The sequence below is a fragment of the Neopelma chrysocephalum genome, unplaced genomic scaffold, assembly GCF_003984885.1.
Source record: "Neopelma chrysocephalum unplaced genomic scaffold, ASM398488v2 Primary Assembly neopelma1_347, whole genome shotgun sequence".
NCBI lineage: Eukaryota > Metazoa > Chordata > Aves > Passeriformes > Pipridae > Neopelma > Neopelma chrysocephalum.
In genome coordinates, this window is record NW_020898011.1 from 1,563,032 (window position 1) to 1,585,893 (window position 22,862).

Genomic DNA, 22,862 nt, shown 5'->3' on the forward strand with positions numbered 1-22,862 from the left:
TCAGCACAATGTAATGGGCATGATTAAATAGTTAAGTCATAGGTAAAAGCAATGGGAACAGTGATTTTTCATGTTATATCCAATTACCTCATTCCTCCCAAAGAGATTCAGTGCAATTCCCAATATTTTCCTTTAGGAAACACAGAACATAAATAAAGCATTTTGCTGTGTAGTAAACAGCAACAGCAAGTTTTGTAAGGAGATTTGAAATTCTGGAGTGGATGTTCTGCTGTTCAGTTCTATTTATTCTTTCCCCAGGACAACTGGACTTTCCCAGGGTGTTTTCCCTTCCCCCAACTCTTCCTGTTCCTCATTCATTATATTCTTTAAGCCTGACTTAAGTGAAAATTTCATTCATTATAACTTCATTACCTTTAATTTCTGAGAAGTCTCTTTAATTATGCCCACAAATAACTCGGGAGAGGAATTGTGTTCAGACATCATTCATGTAATGTCCACATATATGGGAAACCACTTGCTGAACACCGACTCACCTCATTCTACATGACAGAACACGTGCCTTGCATTTTGAACACCTGAAGTATTTTTTTTTTTCTTATAAAAGCTTGGCTTATAAAACTTCACCAGGACATGTTTAACAGCTCAGATCACACCAATCAGTGCACACACTGCCTTGATTTGGGAACAGGTGGTCTGCAGGGCTCCCAGATCTCTCCTTTATCTCGCTCACCCTTTCCATTCCTGCATTGGAATAAAAGCCATCCTTGCTGACAGCCCACTCCATCATCCATTTGTACAGATCTCCTTCTTGACTCTTTCATCTGCAGGGCATCTCAGACATCCTTGAGGCCACCTGGCAAGTTTGGGTGTGTTTCCCATATCTGGGTGGCTTCCAGGGGACTGCTTTTACAGATGACTTGATGGCAGGTGTTTGTCTGGGCGCAGGAGGGACGGTGCAGTTCTGCCTGGAAAATCCCAAAATACTGAAGGAACACACCTGGTGTTGCATTTCCTGCCTTCAGACCCAGCAATGCTGGGTTTGCTCAGCAGTCAAGGGGAGCATGTTTCTGTGTGTTTTCCATTGCACTCTTCCACATTTGTGGGAGACACATGGTGAAGGAATATTCCAGGCTTGTTCGTTAGCTTAGGAACTTGATCTGTTTGAAGTTGCCTGATGACATTTCATTAAGCAATAAACTGCTGGACCTGGTTTTATTAAACCAGACAGAGGAAATAAGAAGCAGTCCATTAGACTGACTCTTATCCCACTGCCTGATACTTCCACCAATTCAAATTTCTGTTCTTTTAAACCAATTTTTTCAAATATGATTAAAATTATAGACCCTATGGAAAGTTTATTCCAGCATAAAGCTAAAGGCTTTGAAGCAAACTTTTTTTCTTAAGGGTAGGAAAAATTTTGCCTTTACTTAGACTGATAAAAAACAGCAGATCTTTTTTTTTCTGAGCCAGAGGTGTGTGTAAAGCACAACATCAGGGCAGGTTGGCAGGGAGGGGTTTATGGTTTCTTGGGGTTGTATAGAAAAGTCTGCTTTTTTCCCCTGATTCTTTTCATCCCAGCTGGTTTATATCACCTCCAGTGGTTTACAAGGACTATTTATTTCTACTACTTGTAAACCATTTTCCTCCGTGCAAATCCTCCCTCAAAATGACCTTTTCTTTATATACAGATTACTCAGCCCTGCATCCTCTCAGGCCTAGGATGTGCTGTGACTGCACCCTCTGTTTCAGTTTCCCCGTGTCCCAACTCTCATGTGTCTTGGTTTCCTTTCCTGGGGGGACCTTATGATCAGAATTAATTACCTGGAATAGTGGTATTAAAATTGTGTTTTAAGAAATGGCCAAGGGAAGGGACCTTGGAAAGGAGCATAAAAATCACCTCGTTCCACCCCCCTGCTATGTGCAGGGACACCTTCCACTGGACCAGGTTGCTCAAAGCATGTATCCCATGTCATAGCATGGCACATTTTTCCATACTTTATGGAAATATGCTTTTGTAAAAGGACCTGTTATGGGTGTTGTCCTGCTGTGCCCCATGATCTGCTTGGTGCTCTCCCACAGACTCTATCCCAGGAGTTTCTCCAAGGAAATCCCCCCACTGCAGTTGCCTTGGCCGAAGTCTCTCTCCAGTCTCCTTCCTAAGGAGACAATCTGGGCTATCCCAGCTGCCCTAGTCCCAGCTAACCAGCTGTACCCCTCCCTACCCTTAGATGAAGACACATAACTCAGAAAATGGCACATTAATAACATTCCTGATGAATGTCTGGGCTTGCAGGTTTTGACTCAACACACCTTCCCGGCTGTGCAACTCCTTTCTCACGAGGTGCCTGGGAGTAGTTGGTATTTACAGACCTACAGGGCAAAAAGGAAGAGATTGATGTGCTCGTGTCAGCCCTGCCCTCACCAAAGACAGGCAGTAAATGCTGTTGAGGCAATAGTGAAGCAATCTGAAGATAATGTGTCTAGTGATAAATTAATTGCAATTTAAAGTTTGTTGGCTTTCCTTGTTGAACCCCTAAGAAAGCAAGAGGCACTGTATAACTCAGATGGTATATTGGCAGTCAAGGAAACAGAATGAACAAATCTTGCAGGAGTTCAAATCTGGGTGAAGGAAAATCTCTGCTATGGAGGTGAGTGGTGGATGCTGAGAGAATCATTAAGAACTGATGATTTTTTAATTGCCTGTGTGTCTGCATTGCTGCCTTGAGGGACATGAGCTTCTCCCCAGGGGTTTTGTGGAAACCATGCAGTTTTATTTCTTTGGGGAAGAGTTTTCAGTAGATAAATGCACTTTTGCACTCACTCCCAGTTTATCACTCAGCCTGTGCATTATCTGGGTGCTCCGTCGCTGTAGCATCTTGGAGTCAAGTCTGGTTTGCTTCTCCTAAAATCTACCCAAAGTACCCAAACAACACAGCCCACATGTCAGTGCTTGTGTGCATGTACAGAGCCCATGTGATTTCTCACTGTGCTCATCATCTCCTGGCTGAGGAAGAGGAGAGGCTTGTCACAGCAGGCTCATCTTGTGCCTCTCCACATGGCCCTGCGAGGAGTCAGCTTTGCTCCAAAGCCCAAAGCCATGAATCATGCTGAGCCTGGGACCCAGCAGAAGCTCTGAGACACATAATTAAGGCTCTCTTAATTCAGGGGGCAAGTTCTCCTTCCCATATAACCTTACAGCAGTGGTTAATGTTGCAGTGATATCAAATACCCTGTTGCTTCTGCCCTCCCTTAAAATAGCTGACTCGTAGAGCACCTCTCTAGGAGTAACTTTTCATTTCCCAGTAGGTATTTTCAACCAAACCAGAAATTTATTTTATTACATCCAGGGACTCTTGAATAGGCCTATTTTGTTTCTGTAGAAACTTAAAAAGAAGGAGAAAATTTTTTTTCAATGTCCCTGGTTTATTTTTTCTGTCATGTCAAATGAAATGTCCTTGTAAAAATTGATTTTAAGGTACTTTCAGGTAATACCCAGGAGCTGGAGGGCTGCAGTGGGACAGAAAGGGGATGCTTTGCTTCCAGAACTGCTGGTACTGACCATGTCTCCCCACAACAGCCTCCCTGCTGCACAGGGCGTGGTTTCTGCCACCAAAGAGTTAATCCCCACCTGAACTCCTACAGGTAGCAGGTTCCTGCAGCAGGAAGGTAGAGTTATGTGAACAATTTTTAACTCTTGGATGGTGGTGACCCACCATGCAGCTCCAGTGCTGTCAGTAAACTTCCTAAAGTGCTCTGTAAACGCAGTTCCCTGTTTACCCAGAGATCCCACACTGGTGCTGCCCAAACAGCCCCGGGTCATGTACATCATCTCTGCATCTTGTTGCACAGTTGGAATCTTGTTAGGTAGAAATGTGCCATTCCAGAGCTCTTGCTGCTCAACCAACAAATGAATACATTTGCAAAGTAAAATATTTGGCAAACTGATATTGTTGGCAGCACTTTTCCCCACTCCTATAATTAGACAGGTCCTAACTGAAGTTTCTGTAGGAGTCTGACAAGGTCTGAAAATAATAAGTTTATTCACTAGATGCCCTTCTGTTGTACTGCTCTAAGTGGGCACTGGTTTTGTTGTTTACAGTGATTGTTTATTCTTACTTCATTACTAGATTTCACCCATACCAGCCTTCCTCCTGCTCAGTGTTTCCCCTCTACATTACCACTAGATGTATACTGACTTCAGAATAAGTTTCTGGAGAAGCTGCAGAATTTTGAGTGTAATCAGCTCAAAGTTGCTAACTGGGACATCTCACTGCAAATATTTGGTATTTGTGCAGGATAAAAAGATCATAGAATCATAGAATATCCTGAGTTGGAAGGGACCCACAAGGATCATTGAGCCCAACTCCTGGCCCTGCACAGGACACCCCAACAATCCCACCACATGCCTGAGAGTGTTGTCCAAACAGTTCTTGAGCTCTGTCAGCCTTGGGGTCACAACCACTGCCCTGGGGAGCCTGTTCCAAAGTACAGGGCACATTTTAAAATGCTGGAGGTATGTATATGGATTAAGAACCAGGATATGAAATTGGTATCCCCAGGTAAGAAGCAGAAAACAGAAGGCCACATCAGGGGTATAAATGCCTGGTCCTTGAGAGGCAGGCTGATGCAGGATTCCAAAGGATTCAGCTTCCGACTAGAGCCAGAGGCTGGATATTAATGGCAGTGAGATGAATGTAACCAAGTCTGAATGCAAGGTGGAAAACGATGGAAAAGCAGCAAACCAGCCAGAAAAAAAAATTAAGAAAATGGAATTATATATATATAAAATATAGTATAATATGATACAATGTAATATAATAACTATACATTTTATTATATATAACAAAAAATAATCCCGCTGAAGTGAGCCGTGATCTGTGGCTCTTCATGACCATCAGGAAATACAATTCTGCCTCCTGATTTTCTGCCCTGTGTTCCCCTCTCAGAGACAGCTCCCATCCCCTCCTGCAGTGAGGCTTTGCCCTCCATGAATAAAGAGGACAAATCCATCCTAAAGAATTGGTGATGTATCTGACAAAAGCCTCACTGGCTCATTTTTCGTTACTGACCTCAACAAGCTGTTGGAACACTGCAAATTACAGCCTCCCAGAAGCTGGAACTCCACAAGTTTTGTGGCTGGCATTTTCCCTTTGATGGTTCAGCTTACGAGGTGGAATCGGATTTGAACATCAGCCCGGGTTTTATGTGTGCATCAGGTTAAACGCAGTGAAGTTGCTCTGTGCACCTGCCAGTGAGGCAGGAACAGGCATTTATAAGCAGTGATGTTATCAGCAATAGCAGATTTGGATGGAGGAACACATCTCCAACCTTGGAAGTGCTGAGTTTTAGTACTGGAAAGCACAAATATTATTGCTTCCATTTGGAAACATAGCTGCACCCAACGACCAGTCCATCCAGACCCAGGGGCTTGGGGTGAAAAAAATCTATAAATATTAATTTTATCTTAAAGTCTTCCAGGACTTTCTTTACAAATCTTAGTGCCCTCACCTTCAGCTTCTCCCTAAGAGGACAAGGAGTGCTGCTACCCTTTCACAAATAGGTTAGGAAGGCACAGAGGAGCTGAACTGCTTATGTCAGACATCAAGTCTGCTCCAGATTATGGAGACTTGGCTTTGATTTGCAAACCCCAGCCCTCTGCACTATCCAGGGCACAGTATTTCCTTGTTCTTCTGGCTTCTGAAAGGGCCACTGAGGGTTTGGCTAGGAGCCCTTTTTAATAAATGGGGGGAGAAAAAGAGAAAAAAGAATGAACACTTTGGCTTATCAAGTGTTATTTGCTGAAACTGAGCACTGGATTGTGACTCCCAGATCAGAGGTTGGCTCTGTGTGTGTTTGTATGTTGTCTAACACAGTGGATAATTAGTCCCAGTTGGGATACTTTGGATGTACAAATTATGCAAATGTGTTTCCTACAAATAAAAAAAAACCCCAGTTTTAAAAAATGGGCAAAGACCCTCCTGCTGTTTAAAACAGTTTTTCATTTGAGCTTCAGCATTTTCAGTTAAAACCCAAACCATTCATTCCATAGAGCTGCCTTCGCCTTCAGGTTCCCTAATCATCTCCTCTGGGAAAGTAATAAAATACATTTTTCCAATTATTTTCATTATAGTTTTTCTAGATAAAAGAGAGCTTATTCCCAGCCTTAATCTATCAATTGTTGCTTGATCTCTTCAAAACCTACTCTCATTCTGCTCAGGGCTGGCGTGTAATCAGGTTGTGAACAGAAACCCTGCTCATGGGTGATGAGGCCAGCTAAAAATGAGCATTCAAGAAGAGATGGGGGCTAAAAAAATGCTCTCTTTGGTCTTTGCTGCCAGTGACCCGAAGATGGGATCAGTTTTAGACATGCAATTTTTGAAGTCCCGTATGAAAATAGCTGTGAAAATAGCTGGATTAGAAAAGTGTTGAGCAGTCAGATGTTGGAAAATAAGATATTGGGCTTCGCAGCCCAAGATATATGAAATGAATCACCACAGCTCTGCTGGCTCAGCAGCCCAGTGTCACTTGGCTTCTCTACTCCTTTTCGTTCTTCTAATTCTTTAATATTTGCCCCCAAACTAATGGCAATAGCAATTCTTACTCATGTGACCACTACACCTCCCAAAGTCCTGAAACGAAAATATGTTAGTTCTCTGAGATTTATCCCTATCAGACATAGAGTTTTGCTGTTGCATAACACATTTTTCCAGAGTAAAATAGAGAGGACAACGGAAAATTTCAATTTCAGCCATTCACTGTCCTCAGATGTCCTCGTTTTTCCACTGAGACCCCCAAACCCACAGGGCAGATACATCTCTATTGCAGAGTCGGGTTTCTTGGGGGCCTCACAGACTGTTGAGAGTGCTAAGTGTTGTCTCACAGCTGAAGGGAAGACAGGCTACCAGAAAATCATGATTTTTCTGAAAAAAACACACATTTCCACAGGTTTTATCATTTTGACTTACCAATCCACTTCTAAACACTGGCTCCATCTTTTTTTCCAGGTTGCTTCAGGCCCAGCTTGGTCTTGGACAATTCCAGGGATGGGGCAGCCACAGCTTCTCTGGGCAACCTGTGCCAGGGCCTCATCAACCTCACAGGGAAGAATTCCTTCCCAATATCCCATCTGACCCTTCCCTCTGGCAGCACGAAGACATTCCTCCTTGTCCTGTCCCTCCAGGCCCTTGTCCAAAGTCCCTCTCCACCTCTCTCAGAGCCTCTTTAGGCACTGGAAGGGGCTCTAAGATCTCCTCAGAGCCTTTTCTTTTCCAGGCTGAACCACCCCCCTCTTAGCCTGTGTCCATAGCAGAGGTGCTCCAGCCCTTGGAGCATCTTCATAGCCTTCTCCATACTCACTCCAACTCTTTTACCAAACCACTGGGAATAAATAGGAAAATTAACATGAAACTAATTAATTTCCTTAAGATTTCTAGGAAACACGCAGCCAGCTATAAAGCAAGTGATACTGGTCCAGCTGTCCCATAGCTTGAGCTGTATTTCTCCAGTTTGTCTGGAAAAGAAATGTCATGGGTAACAATCATGAGACTGACAAACATCATTTTATTGAGAATAATGTTTTTATTATTACAGGGCATTGTGCTTTACACCATGTGGTTTACCTGGGGAAACTGGGCAATTATTGACACTCCAGTGTCCTCGGTGACACTGATGTGGCTTCACAGAACTCTTCCTTTAGCTGAATGCATGATGGTGATTTCCATGACAGCTTTAGTGAACAGGTATCTTATTAGGAACCATTGAAGAATATCTACACTAGATTAACACCAAATTTCTATTGGAAAATATTCCCATTGGAAGCCAGGTCACTAAAAAAAAAAAGAATAATAAAGTAATACTAAATAAGAAACAGCTTGTTTTTGAAAAGCTACTGAAGAATTAGTCATAGAAATATCTTAAAAAATATTTCAGTCATCGAAGAACAACGTGATGTGTTTTGCACTGCAATCTTCTTCTCACAAGTTTATTTATAATTTTCATCTACATTTTCTCCAGGGCCTCATGTTTTCCATTTTGTCAGGGGAGCTGACAGCAGCCACTTCCAAACTTTTAACCATCAAAATGACACAGATACCAATAAGACACGTCAGTCTCTTGACCCTTCACACCATGGGGATGTGGAAATGGAAAAATGCTGGGTAGCTTTTCTTTAAAAGCAGCAGAGCTACTACTGACCTGCAGAGCCTTTGGGACCCTTGTATCACTTTCTCATGGTGAGGTAGGGCTCTCCTGACCCACCCTGGTGTGAGGAGAGGGGTATGGGGAAGCCAAAGACTCCTCCTCCACATCACCCATGAGGGTGGCACATGTACCCTGTGTGGTCACATTCCCATTCCCAAGGCAGCATCCAGATTTGGTCCTGGCATATCCACAAAAGACAGTGATGGCATCGCCTACCCACTCTCCTTGGGAGCTTCCCAACAAAACCAGCTGGACTTCAAGGCCAGGTTGGATGGGGCTTGGAGGAACCTGATCTAATGGAAGGTGTCCCTGCCCATGGCAGGGGGGTTGAAACCGATGGTCTTTAAGGTCTTTAAGGTTCCTTCAAACCCAAACCACCCAATGATTTTCCCAACTTCCCCCTGGTGCTCCACCAGATAACGTTGCCAAGGCCAAGAGAATTTGTCATTGCTGTATGGGCAGCTACACTGTTGAGAAGCCTTGAGCCTCTCCCAGTTTGAGAAATCTGAAGCCATTAAATGCTTCCACCAAAAGCTTTGTTTGGAGCCGTGTCACTCTCTGCTATTGGCAACCTCAGCTTCTGCTTGCTTTGAGCTATGATTGGCACAGAGCAAATTTAACTGCCCTGGAAATCAGACTCTTATTCCTAGTCCCTTGGATACAGAGTTTATAAGGATGCTTTTGTTGTCACCTAAACAGAAGCACAGTTTACACTAAAGCCACTTTTGAAGCCAGCTCTGCTTTTTCCACACATGGCACAACGATGTTGTTTGCAATCTAAAAGACTTCTACTACCCTTCAGGGAAAAGAGTAATAAGAAACACAGCAAAAGTCAATTCTTTTAGGGAAGACACATGTTAGGATTTGTGTCTGCTCCCTGACAGCCTCCATTGACATGAATGCAAAGTGGCTGCCAGGAGTGGTGGTGAATGAGGGGATGCTTTAGAGATTTAAGACTGCAACGTACCAAAATGAAGACATAACAGTTTTATAGTACATGCACCACAAAGCTCTCTAAGGGAAATTACACAGCAATCTGTAGAAATCCATAAATGTACTGCTGTCACATGTTATTTATTAGTGAAATCTACAAAATTGCAGAATAATTAAAGAGTAAGTTACATGATATTTGTGCCTAGTGACTCAATAAAATCACTTTCACAGCTGTTTTGACAACATTCACCTTATTTACAAAGAAATTGTTATCCTGAAACAGCTGTGAAACTGCTTTTAATATTGCCTGGCTTTACATCTATTCATAACTGAGACACTAATAGAAATCCTATTTATCCAAAGTTTCCTGTGTGTCGAATAAGCTGCAGAGGAGAACATTTTATGAGTGTGTTTGCAGGACTTTGTCAATGAAAACACTTGTTACTTTAAATTCCATGGTTCTCCCTAGTTCTGCCTGATACTTCTCCATAGGAAGAAGGACTTTTGGGTCAGAGAGTATTCTCTGTTGTTTAAAGAGAAGCCAATCACTTAAGGCTTCAGTGCAAACCTGAGGCACCACTCATACTACCACAGCTGTGAGCCACGAAAATGCTGTCCCTTAACAAGAAACACTGGGAAAGGAAGGTAGGAGTTGTCAAGACAAGCAGTCATATGACTAGAGGTTTAAAAACGGAATAAGGTGACGCTTTGACTTTGTCTGTTCTGCAAAGGTTTGCAATCAGGATAATTGGGGGATGCTGAATTTGCCAATCCTTGCAAAAAGACATCATTCAGCCTCACTGTTGTGTCTCTAGAGAAGAGATCTGGCAAGGAGAGCACGGGGATAGCAAGGCTTCAGGGCTGGCATGGCATTTGGAGGGAACAGTCTCCCAAGTGATTTGTTGGACGTTGGATGGAGTATAAATGAATCCATTTTAATTGAGATCCAAAGGGAGCCATTTAAAAAAAAAAACAAACCAAAAAATAATAAAAAAACCTGGGGTGAAGAATGCAGCCATGTAGAAAACATTATGATGCTCAGGGCCCTCATGATGTTGTGCCTGATATTCATCAGAGGCACGTTTGCCTCTGATCAGCATTGATCAATCGACCATTACCTTTGAAAAAGAAGCAGAGGGCACATAGCAACCTTGGAGGTGATGCAGGAACATGATTCTGCCTAAAAAAACCCCAAATTCTGTTTATAAGATACAACCGGCCAACCTGGGTTTGAGGTGCCTGTGAGGCACAGGAGCTGTAAGAGATTCATTCATACAAATCCTCCCCACTTCTGGTGGGTGGGAGTTACACAAACTGATGTTTTAAGGGAGGTCATTATGCTGTGTTTCAGAACAATAAAGCAGCACACTCTGAAGGCAATCAAAGCAATGTGCCTGTGCTGTGCATCTCAGCTCAGGCCTTGAGAAGTGATTTCGAGCTTATGCATTATTCATATGAAATAACTGTCTTTTAAAATATAACTGGGAGAGGTAACAACAATCAGTGCTCATTCCCCATTGCTATCACCACCCTTAACAAGGACCAGCCTGTAATTTCACCGCACAAGAATATTCCTGAAGTCTTTTCCTTTCTCAGGCTTTTACAAAAATGCGGTGAATTGAGACAAAATCGGTTCAGTTATGTCTATCCTTTCCCTGAAATTTCCTCAGCATCATGACTAGTTCCAGCGTGGAAATCAGAAAACTTTGTGAGTTGGAGTGCTGCAGTTACAGAAATGTAAAAAAAAAAAATTATAAAGTTATAAACCCCCACCATTTGTGATGCATCATAGATATTTATCTGCTTTTCTTTCAACAAGGTACATTGTGCAAGCTGGTTTCTGAGGATAGACAGAAATAATGAAAATAATGGGAAATGGATTTAGGCTGTGTGCTTCTGTTTAGCTTCTGTTGCTTAGTTTAATGATTTTTTAAATATATGACACATTGTGAAAGGCTGCATTTCCTTTTTGAATTGTATTTTATCAGCTAGACTCATTGCTTCTTGCACAGATATGAGTGTTACACAAAAAGCGTCATGAAAGATCAGGAGGAATCACAGCCAGGGATTTTGAGACATCCATTAACCCAATATCACACTGGTAAGAAGTCGTTTTATCTCCTTCCTAATCAGAATAAAGAAAATCCAGTACAACATCAGTTGGAGGGGTGATAAGCCTCGATGAGGCAAACTGGGCTGGCTGGACTCACTGTGTTGGGGTATTGGCTCATTTGATTACATTTGATTTGATTTGATTTGATTTTTCTCATCCACATTCATTTTTGAACGTGGATGAGACTGGTTTGCAGAGCTGGTTTCTTTGTGTGGGTATAAATGAAATGCTGCTTGGATACAGCATTTCCCCCTTATGCTCTCAAATCTTCCACAAAGACTTAGACATGAGCATTGTCCCTCAGTTATATAAGCAAGTGACCCTCAGTTCACCAAGCACAGCAAAATATCACCTGTGTCACTGCCATCAGTAAGATGGATTGCAAGAGAAAGCCATAAAATAAGATTTTGACAGCCAGAGAGACAAGGAGATGAAAAAGAAAGTCTGATTTTTCTCCAGAACATGTAGATAATTTTCTAAATCCTAAATAGTGACTGCTTCTGGGGAATACAAATCATGTAGCACAAAGGAAGGAAAATGAATGAGATGCACAACCAGGTAAGTTTGGTTGCTGTTGAACTGAGTACATCAGCTGAGTGCAAGTGCCTCTGGTACAGGTGCTTTGCTCCCCAAATCATAGAATCATAGAATAGTTTGGGTTGGAACACACCTTAGAGACCATCTAGTTTTGAGCCAAGATTGACACTAAAAATCCCTCTGAATGTTGAAACTTGCTGAGTTTTTGAGCAACAAAGTAATGAACAATTTTGAACATCATTTGCTCCTTAAGAAGACATTAAATAAGGTTTTCCTTTTGTTAAATATGAAATTCCTGGGAATCTAACCAAATGAAAGCCTGTTTTATTTCCAAATATTTATTTTCACCTCTCCCTCTGCTAATGCTTCACTGTGAAAATTTTGGTGACTCAGGGAGTCCCAGCTCGTCTGCAGCGTGGTAAAGAAGCAGTGCAATATGCCCCAAAGTACAGCTGTGCAGGCTGAACAGCTCACACATGGATTTGGGGGCTGTAATGAGGAACAGAAGAGGAGTTTCTGTTCCTCCAGACAGGAATATGATAAACCCTTCAGCAAGGCTGTACAGAAAGGGATGACTCTGAGTCCTACTGGGACCCCACAAGGTCACAGCTCATCATCTCAGCAAAGGAGGAACTCACTCATTGCCTTGAGGAGCACATTTTGAGGGGCATTAAGGGCTAAAAGCTCATGAGCACTAAAGCAGACTGAAGCTCTTCAAGCCTCCTAAAAATTAATATTGAATCTGCAATTCCAAAACTATAATTTAATTTTCCTTCAGGGATACTGTGCAAGAGCAGGGAAATCCACACTGTGCTGCTGAACTTTGCCCTCCTGCTTTACAACAAGGACTTCTCCAGAAAGCCTGTTGCTCTGTGGTGACAAAAGCACTGCTCCTTCAGTGTGTATGAAGTACCGATTATGGCATATCTTACTTTTTTGCCATGTTTTACTATCTGTCTGAAGGTCTTTGTGGTAGAGACTTGCAGAGAGTAAAAGGGGTTGGAAGAGGCCTTAAAGCTCACCCTGTTCCACCCCATGGCAGGGACACCTTCCACTAGACCAGGTTGTTCCAAGCCCCATCCAGCCTGGCCTTGAACACTTCCAGGGATGGGAAATCCACTTGCTTTTGAATGTCCTGCCCAGCATTTCATGTACAGAGTAGCTACAAGCAGGTGGACTCCTGACCCTAATGAACTCAACATACTCACCTACTCAGTCTGTGCAGGATCATTTTTACTATGAAGTTAGTATTGGTTATGGTGTGGTTCTGTAACTTGGCAAAGTGAAAATGCTTTCAGTTTTAGTTATAAGCCTTGATGTCAATACCTGTAGGGGAAAAGGAAGTCACAGTCTCACTCTCTTGTTGGTGGAAAGCTCATATCTTGCACTGCCAAGTGACATATTTCCTATCCTTTTGGGTTCAAGGCTTTGAAATCCTTTTAGGGTGCCAGCTGATGGGATGATATAGGTTTAGCTCATTTCCTATGTGTCCCCAGAATAAATGTTCAAGCAAATGGAATTTAATAGATCAAGGAAAGATTAATGTAGCAGTAAATGGGCAGAGGCAGAGGAATGTCTTAGCAAGCTGCTGTTCTCTCATCTTGACTCTCATCAATAGTTTTCAATCTGCTGTGCTGAGAGGGATATCACTTTTAGTGCCCTAAGGTCACTAAAACCACACATGAAATCTGTAATCCCTGAGCTGACAGCACGGCAAATGACTTCTCTATTGGTCTTTATAACTGTAATTGCCACTGAACAGAATCTTTAGATATTTCTTACTCTAAAATTATGTGACTGATGACACGGACGGTCTCTGTACAAAGATAAAACCAGTGCTTTCTGATGGTGTGAAGCTGATGAACAGCGCTATCTGTTGGCTTTTATGTCTTTCAAAAACAATTTCTTGCCAGATGGTCTTCTAAGATTGTGTAATCTTCTTCTTTATAGTTGAGGTAACATTGACATTGTAGCATAAACCTTAATTTCCAAGGTATTGTAACCCGTAACCACGTGACGTAAAAAACCCTACCAAACTAAAAAAGTAATTTTCCCTTTTGTTGTAGTATAAAACAGAAAAGACTGCAATGCTGAAGGGTTGTGCAGGTTTGTAAGAGTACTGATTTGTGGAATATACATGGCTTAGGGTATAATTAACAAGATGCTGAGATTTATAGTAATTTGGGTCCTCAGTTCACACATGCTCTGGCTTAATCCTGTCTGCCAAAGAACTGTGATGTCCAACAGCTGCTCATTCATTTCTTTTATGTCATGGGGCCTTGGAAGAGACAGGCACATCCCACCTCCAGCTGCCATCAGAGAGGGGCTCAGCAGTCACCTCTACACGAGCAAGGGCCTCCTAGGTTGGTGTGGTACTGTGGAGCAATATGACTGGGGAGGAATATGAGCATCCAAGGCCTGTTCTCTGCCTGCTCCCGGGCTAATCTGATTTTCCTGGCCCCTCTTTGTGTGCTTTACTAGATATGTTCTGTGTGAGTTGCTGTATGAATGAATGTTTTAGCTTTTAGTAGAAACACCAATCACACATCTAGAGGATTTTAAACTGGAGGTGGGAGTGAGAGTGTTTAGCAACACAACTCAAGACTGGTGCATATTTTTTGAATGAGTCTCCTTCCTCTTTTGAAGTTGTCTGAGCACTGATGTTCCTTCACTGCCCTTTTCCTTCTTGGGGAAGATGTGATTTAAAGCTCTCCCCTGAACAAGGTTTAGATCAAGTCACAATGAGCAAAGTTTGTGATGAATCAGGCAACACTTATTGGGTGTATTACCTGTTCTCTTCACCTTCCCAATAAGGAGCAGGAGTTCTCAGTAATTTTGTAACTCTCCATCTTGCTCCAATTCTGCCAGGACCATCAATGCATGACCAATGAGGCTTGTTGGTGTCATGGACCCATCCAGCAAGGGGATTTTCATACAATCACACAATGGTTTGGGTTGGAAGGGAACTTAAAGATCATCTTTTCCCAACCCCCTGCCATGGGCAGGGACACCTTCCACTAGCCCAGGTTGCTCCAAGCCCAGTCCAACCTGGCCTTGGACACTTCCAGGGATGGGGCAGCCACAGCTTCTCTGGGCAACCTGTGCCAGGGTCTCACCACCCTCACAGGGAAGACTTTCTTCCTAGTATCTGACCTAAATCTCTACTCTTTTATTTCAAAACCATTCCCCCTTGTCCTGTCACTATCTGCCCATCTCTCCCTCTATTGGCTGCATATTTTGGCAGTGCACAAATTCCCATGCCCCTGGTGTCATGAGTGACGCCACATTTTAGCTGCTGGGAGCAGAGGAAGAGAAATGTCCATTTTAATAAGAAATGAGTAGGAAATGGCTTTTTCTGGGAGAACTCTGCAGTGCTGAGCTCAGCAGCAGGACAGCTTCCCTTCATGGGTAAAAAATGCCAGCCTTTGAACTTCTTGTCAGGTAACCGAAATTTAATGTCATCGGAAGACTTTTTTCCCCTTTTCTTTCTTCCCAAAATTGTCTGGAAGTATTTCTCAAATAGATGTGAAAGCAAAGTGCTGGATTCTGAGCTAGTAGAGCTATTATGGTTGACACAACAAAGATATGTTGATTTATAACAGTTGAGAATCTGGTTTTATACAAAATTTATTAAAAACTAACACCCCCCAAAATCATGAATTCTGATCCTACTAATCCTTAATTGTTTCAGTGAATCAAAACAGTAGGGTTTTTTGTCAATAGCTTTATGCATCTCTCCTGTCTGTGTTCCACAATTTTGTGAAAAACTCTGCCTTTAAATTATATTTCACTGAGGACCAGCCTTTTGTATCCCCTGGTAACTAGAACAAAACAAATCAATACATTCCCTACAAGAAAACAGTGCAAATATTTTAGATAAAAAGTGATTTGGGGTGGAAGGCACATATTTTTCCAAAGGAGACAATCACCAGTACAGAGCAGCACTGAGCTAACAGAAAATATGGTTGTTTTTAGAGCAAATACCATCTGTCACAAAGCCATGGGAAAACTCTCAGCCATGTCATAAATGTGTCCGTGGATGAACTTGGCAGATTTCTCCAGATCTCTCCTAACATGAGGAAAAAAGCCATTTCAGGGAAATCTCTCACCTTGAACCCATGTGGAAATTACACAAGGAAGTATTATTTTTTGGAAAAATGTTCAAAGCAGTTGAAAGGTGAGAAAGGAAAACAGCCTATGGGGATGAAGCAACTCTATGAATTGAAACATCTAACAGGAACAGAGTTAACTCCACAGTCAACAGCACAACTGACAGAGCAGCCAGCCAGGAAGCCTGATAGCAACAGAAAATATCTTCCACCACTTGGCATTTGACTCCTGCAGCTGCCAAGGACAATGGAAAAAATTCATATGTGGGAAGTAACACCACAGGATCCAGAAGGTATTTTTTTTTTTAGGGAAGGAGAGTGCTGAAGGAAAAAGGCAGGCTCCTCTGCCTTTTCCTTCAGCAGGGGAAATGACACTCTGACGTTTGTTCAAGTCATTCCCAGCCAGGGAGATGTGTTTGGGTGCTTAGATGGCAACCCCAGCACAAAGTTTGACATATAACAGGTTGCCACGACTGGTGGGCACCCGTGGATGGTGGCACTCAAAACACAGGGAGCAAAGACCAGTTGAAGGTAGTTGTTTTATTTTTTTGAGAAATGAAAACAGCATCTCCTGGAAGAGCCCCACTTTTCTGTCCTGCCTGCATGGAGACACCCAAGGCTTGCTTTTACAGGGTGAGGCTGGGCTGTCAGAGCCATTAAAAGTTCAGCAGAGCTTAGGCAGAGATTTGGGCTACACCTGTGTAAACTGAGTCTTTATCTTAATCTTCAGAGAGATTCATATGTGTACTCTTGCTGCCATGAGAAGGTCAAGCATGAATCCCTTATCTTCTGAGATGAGACTATAACTAACTTTTTTTAATCTGAGGTTTGGAGGAGTCTTTTTCCTGAAGATGAAGGAGAGCCCTTTTTATGCACTCACACATGCTCCCATCTGCCTGCATTTTTAGATTAAAGAGGAAGCCAAAACAAAACTTCAGTGGCTTTTCCTGTCCAAAAGGAAAACTTGCTTGAAAGAAAATATGGGAATTTCCAGTGATTCTGTTATATCTGTAAGAGCCTGGGAGTCTCCTGGTGAACAGCCAAGCCCACTGAGGGTCACATCCTCTGTCTGTCTGTCCAGCAGCATCACCTGAGCCTTGTGTGTGCATGGAGCCCCATGGACAGCCACCCTGACCAGCATCACTCCTGTCAGGTCCAGGAGAAGGACTGAGAGACAACCCATCTAAAATAAACCCATCCTGCTAACTCATTGTGCTTGAATTTAGAGACTTCCCCAGTTAAATCTCATCTTTGCCGAAGGATGTGTGTTTCTGTCACTCAGTGGAGAATTTTGCTGTCATAAAGTATAAAACCTTATTTTATAATCACACTCAGGTCACACAGTTTTAATTACTAGTCTACATCAATGCAAAAATAGCTAAAATTCTTCTTTCAGTCGCCAAAGAACACAAAGGTGGGCAAGGAGATTTCTACTGGCAAGTCCCCTGCTCCTACTGGGAAAACTGTAACAGGATAATGTGTCCTTTACACCTGTTTAAACTAAGTCTTTATCATAATCTCTAGAGAGATTCATATTTGTACTCTATCTGCCATGAGAAGGTCAAGCATGAATCCCTTATTTGCTGAGATAAGACTGTCTTGCAAAGCTCCTGCAGTGGCCTGGGATTTAATCCAGTGTGGATTGCCTACTGTGTCCAGCTTCAGAACACACTGACACGTTGGGCTGGCTATCTATAGACTACAAAGAGATCACACATCCCCCTCCCATGAACAAATATGAACCAGAGGAAGAAAAGAGAAGATGTGTCCAATGTAATCAAAACCCCCATGAACGCTCCCAACCCGGGGCCTTGTCCCTGGATGACTCCCAGCTAGATTTTGATGATCAAAGCAAACTGGGGTTTTTTGTGGCTAGAATAGAGATGGATCCTTGGAGTTTCCTCCTGGGAGAAGGAGGGTGGGAACCACTGGGGTGGGAAATGTTTTGGGACCGTGGTGTCCGTGGTCCTCTGATCCCAGGGAAGGGTGTTTCATTGAGGGGGATTCCGGGTTTACTCAGCTGTAAAAATCAACAACATTTACTGGAAACCCAGAATCATAAAGGCACTCACAGGTAGGAAAAAGGAAGAAAGAAGGCACAGATTTCTTATGGATATTTTTCCACAGTTGATCCGTGTCCACAAAAATGGCCGGAAACCAGCTGGGGATGTAAATTGGAGATGTTTGGCGTCTTGTCTGCACTGGATATTTCCTGCCGTTTGCTGTGCTTTCCCACCCTGAAAAAATAGTTTTTGGCACAGGCAAACTAAAACATATACTGAAAAATTAGCATTAGTACATGGCCTTTTAATCTCCCTGCTTTTTTTCCCCATATAAGGAGATAAAAGCACTTAGGGGAACATTTTTCACTCTCATTCATTTAATGAAATATTTACCTGGCTTAACAGTATTGCTGCTAGAAAGAAAACTTGTACTCTGTGCTTGTCTGTGGGCTCTGGTGTCAGTCCCTGAAACCCCTCAGCACTCAGGCTCATGGCCTTTCCTGGTAGTTTCCAGAGCAGTGGTTTCATTAGCTGCACTAATCAATCTTTTGCCTAATTAATTACCAGGTTTGTGCTGCAAAGGGAGGCTCCTCTGGGGAGCACCAAGGCAGCTGGCAGGTCTGTGAGGCCAGGCCTCCATGGCTTCTCCTACAGGTCCACCCTGTGTCTCCACCTGAGAGATGCCTCCAGCAAGGAGAAGTTCACAGGCTCTGGACCTCTGCTCCTCTGCTCTGTGATTCCCTGCAGGAAAAAGAGCTACAGAAGGGATATCAAGAAAAAAAAGAGTAGCAGTGCCAACACATCTCTGAAGTGCTTCTCTCCCACCCTCTAGCACTGAACATATATTAATCTGAGATTCAAAGCACTAACTGATGACTTTGCATGGTTTCATTTTTTCCTAAAAATAATGTAATATTCCATAAATTGCTAGTCATTGGACACTTTTATGATCATTTCAAAGTACTTAAGCCCTCACTACCTGACACAGTTACTTAGACATCCTTCTTGTGACCTAGTGCCAAGATAAGCTGAAAGACTTACCCAGTGCAATTGAAACTCAAAATTTACAGTGACAGGCCCATTAAAAATTCTGTTCGCTCCTCACAGTTTCAACCAAGCACCAGCTCGACATGTGTGTCTCCTGTTTTCCAAGCAGGTTTTCAAAGGAGAGGGAGATGACCTCTATAAATATCAATGCAAACAGGACGTGTGTTTCCAGGGATGCTCTCCTGGAAACCCATTAGTCCAGCGGCAGTGGAATGCCTGGTGTGCAAGTCTCTCTCTTGTTGGGTGTAAGACAGGGGTGTGAATCTGGATGTAAAGGGTCAGGAGGACCTCAGGTTTGTCTCTGGATCCTTTCCTATATGGAATTCCAGTGGGAGAATTGCAGGGGTCCAGAGAGGTGAAAGAGAAGGTGGTTATGTCCTCGGCAGTCACTCAGATTTACTCAGCCACAGGTTGGATAAAAGACGACTAATACCTCTACAAGGGAGAGTATAAAAAAAACAACACAGGAGCTGAACAACAAGCTGCCTGGACCTGAAGTTTAGTGTCACCAGCACTCTGACAAATGTCACTGCTCCATTCCTGTGCAGCTGTTTCCTGGCTCACACGTGAGCTGTCACCAGCAGACACAGGAGCCACAAGCACAGCTGCAAACCCCGACTGGGTTTGTATTTCCTGCTTTTATAACAGGCTGAGAAGCACAGAGTGTTTCTGCTCCCTAATGCAGTACCTGTCAGTGACTTCACTCGGTACATCAAGGAAGAAAAATGGTGTTTATAGTCCCTCAGGACAGGAAAGTGAGGGTTTAAATCATTTTGCCTCTTTTAACTCCTCTGATTTCTCCAGCGCGGATGAAAGAAAACAACACATCAATTATTAATAAGGGAAAGAATTTGAATTGTGCTTGCACTCCATGTGCTCCTGAAATTAGGGTGTGACTGTCAGTGTCCTTCTGATGCTTCCAGAACAGCCATAGCCTGCACAGAGCATGTGGGAATTATTCTGACAGGAGTGGTCCCACTGAAACATGAACATCCTTCTTATTAGGATGCCAGGAAGCATGATAATAGCAGGAAGCACTACCTGTGTTGTAGAAATATGTATGGCAATAGAGAAGTCAGCTATTTCCAAAAAAACATTACAATTTCTCCACTGAAAGGGCTGTCCAGCCCTGGTAGAGCTGCCCAGGACAGTGGTAGAGTCCCCATCCCTGGAGGCATTTAAAAGCTGTGTGGATGTGACACCTGGGGACATGAGTTAGTGGTGGCCTTGGCAGTGCTGGGGGAATGCTTGGACTCGATCTTAGAGGGCTTTTCCAAGCTAAATGATTCCATGATTCTGTGACAACACCTAATGCTGGGAAATGTGACACTGTAGGTCACAGCAATTCAAGGGAATGTCAGAATGAAGGTGGATGTAAACTCATTGCAGAAAGTACAAGGTGGTGCTGAGGAGGGAAAGCCTGGAAGGAGAAAGGAGTGAGGGGGTAAAGGTGAGGTTTGCTGAGCAGGACAACAGCTGCTGGGCATGGGCTCAGGCATTTGTGCCCTAATTTGTGCCGTGGCATGAAGGATGTGAGAAACCACCAGCAGGTCCCACCAGGGCATCTTCTGCTTATCCTTGGGGCTGCTCATGTGATGATCTGCAAATACACCTGTGCTACCCAACAGAAAATATTTGGCCAGTTTTCCATTCAGTAAGAAAACCTTTATGCTCGTGACTGTGAGATCCTGGTAACAATTGATGTATGCAGTATGTGATGAGTTCATGCTTTTAGGACAACTTTTAAGATTTATGGTGTGTACTGAATTCATTTCATCACTACAGAGATTATGTTCATGTGGTTTTCTACTACATTTAGCTCAAAGCTGTGGTTATGACTGATGGAGAAAGCAGACTGTTAACCGGGAAAGATGTAAGAAAACAAAGAGATCCAGGAAAGAATTTGCATTCAAAGGGGCAAAGCACTTTGTTAGGTATCACTGAAACACACAGGAATCTAATTTTGCAGAAACATGATCGCCCTTGGAGAGGAATTTGGAAATGCTCATAAAAAAGAAAGAGTGGAAAAGAGAAGGAAATAAAAGAAGGAAAGAGCAGCAGGAATGTGCTGTGCAGGAAGCCCATCTTCTGTGCTTGTGAACAGCCTCAGATAAATCACCTGCATTTCCTGCACAGGCCCTGGCCAGCTGTGGAAGGCACATAAATAAGTTGCTCTCCATCAGTGTCCTTTGGAACAAATTAGTCATTTCCACTTGAAAGAACAAGAATGAAAGGGGAAAACAAATTAAAAGGAGGTTGTGGGCACAGGGCCTGCTACCTGTGGGACTGTGTGGTCTCTTCATGTAGAAAGAATGTGCATGTCTCACCTCCTGCAGAACCATGATGTGGAGGGAACAACACTCCTGATGTTCCCATTACCTCCCAGTATTCCCTGCAAGGCTCTCCCATGTGCTGCCCACCTTCCTCAGCTCCCTCATGGACACAAACAGCTATTTCTGACTGACATTCTCTTCCCTCCATGAATGATAATTTGCACATTGGAGCTTACAAATGAAAAGGAGTCTTGGATCAGAGGACTTGTGTGCCTAATTACCCCACGGACACACTGCTCTCCAGCTCCAAATCTCAACTGCTGCTGGATGTTCCTTGGCTCACCACAGTGCTGAGCATCTCAAAGTCAGGCAAACTGATGGTTCATCACTGCACTTTTCTCTGTTTCCTGTCATCGTCAGCTAGAAATGTTCTGACAACATAGGAAGCCAGCCCTCCACCTTTCTGAGTAACTGTTTGCTAAAGTGGAAGAAAAATAACATTTTATTCCGGGATGGTGCTTTTGGACACTGTAAAGAGTACTTGGAATTGATGGGAAAGGCAAACAGTGGCTTTGTATCCTGTGTGTGTCATTGATGGCAATGGAGCTCCTGATGCTGAACTTTGGGGGTGGAATTTGCACCAGACTACTGGAGAGAAACACATCCCCATGCTGCTGAGTTTGAAGCAGTGGCCAGTGCAAAATATATGGTTCTCTACCAAGCTTGGAAATCTTTTCAGCATCTACTTGTTTTTAGCGAGTTTTCTGTAAATAAGCTGTCAAAGTTTTCTGCTCCACCTTCCCAGGACAAGGGGCAGGTAGTCTGAGGCAAGATGGAGATGAAAACATTTGCTGTCAAATGTATTTTGGGTCATTTAACAAGCTTTCCTTTGTTGGGAGGGATGCCTGAGAAACAGACAGCTTATTTTATTTGACTGATTTACAAGCTATTTGGTTGACTGCAAAAGAATCAATGCAAGTGATTAGAAGAAAACCCAAAATAAACAGCACTTTGTATTCCAGAGCAGGTATCGGATTTCCAGAGCGATGCTGGAATAGAGACAATCCTGACCACCTGCAAAGAAACATTGGGACTAAACCTAGAAAGAACCACAAAGACTTAGAACCACAAGGTAGGATTAACTGGAAGCAGAGACACTGCAGATTTTTGAGATATCCTTGCACAAATGTGTGCTGACTGAGTGGCCTTTGATTTTGGTTCCAGTCATGTTTGGTGGAGCTTTCACATTGTGTTTTCCAGAGGCCACGAGTTATAACCTAAACCAAACCATAAAATATAACCAAACCACTGAATCACATGTGACCTTGTCAGATTATTTCCTCTTCATAAAGAAGTTCTGCAAAATCAAGGAAGAGCCTCAATTCAAGGTACCTGTTTAAGAGAGGGTTTTTTTAATCAAAAGCAGGAGGTGCAATAATGATAAACCCCAAACACTCCCGTCATTAATGTCAGTGAAAGCAATGCAGTTTATTAAATGGGTCATGGAGAAGGCTGTGGGTCCAGGGACTTTATACAGACATTGAAATGGAAATGATTGCAGAAAGATCATATTAATAATTTCGGGTGTAGGAAGCAAATAACGTAGCAATTAGAGAAGCTAATTAATGAGGATCTTTACATAATTAAATTAATGCCCTGATTGTGGCAAAATGTCACATTAACATTT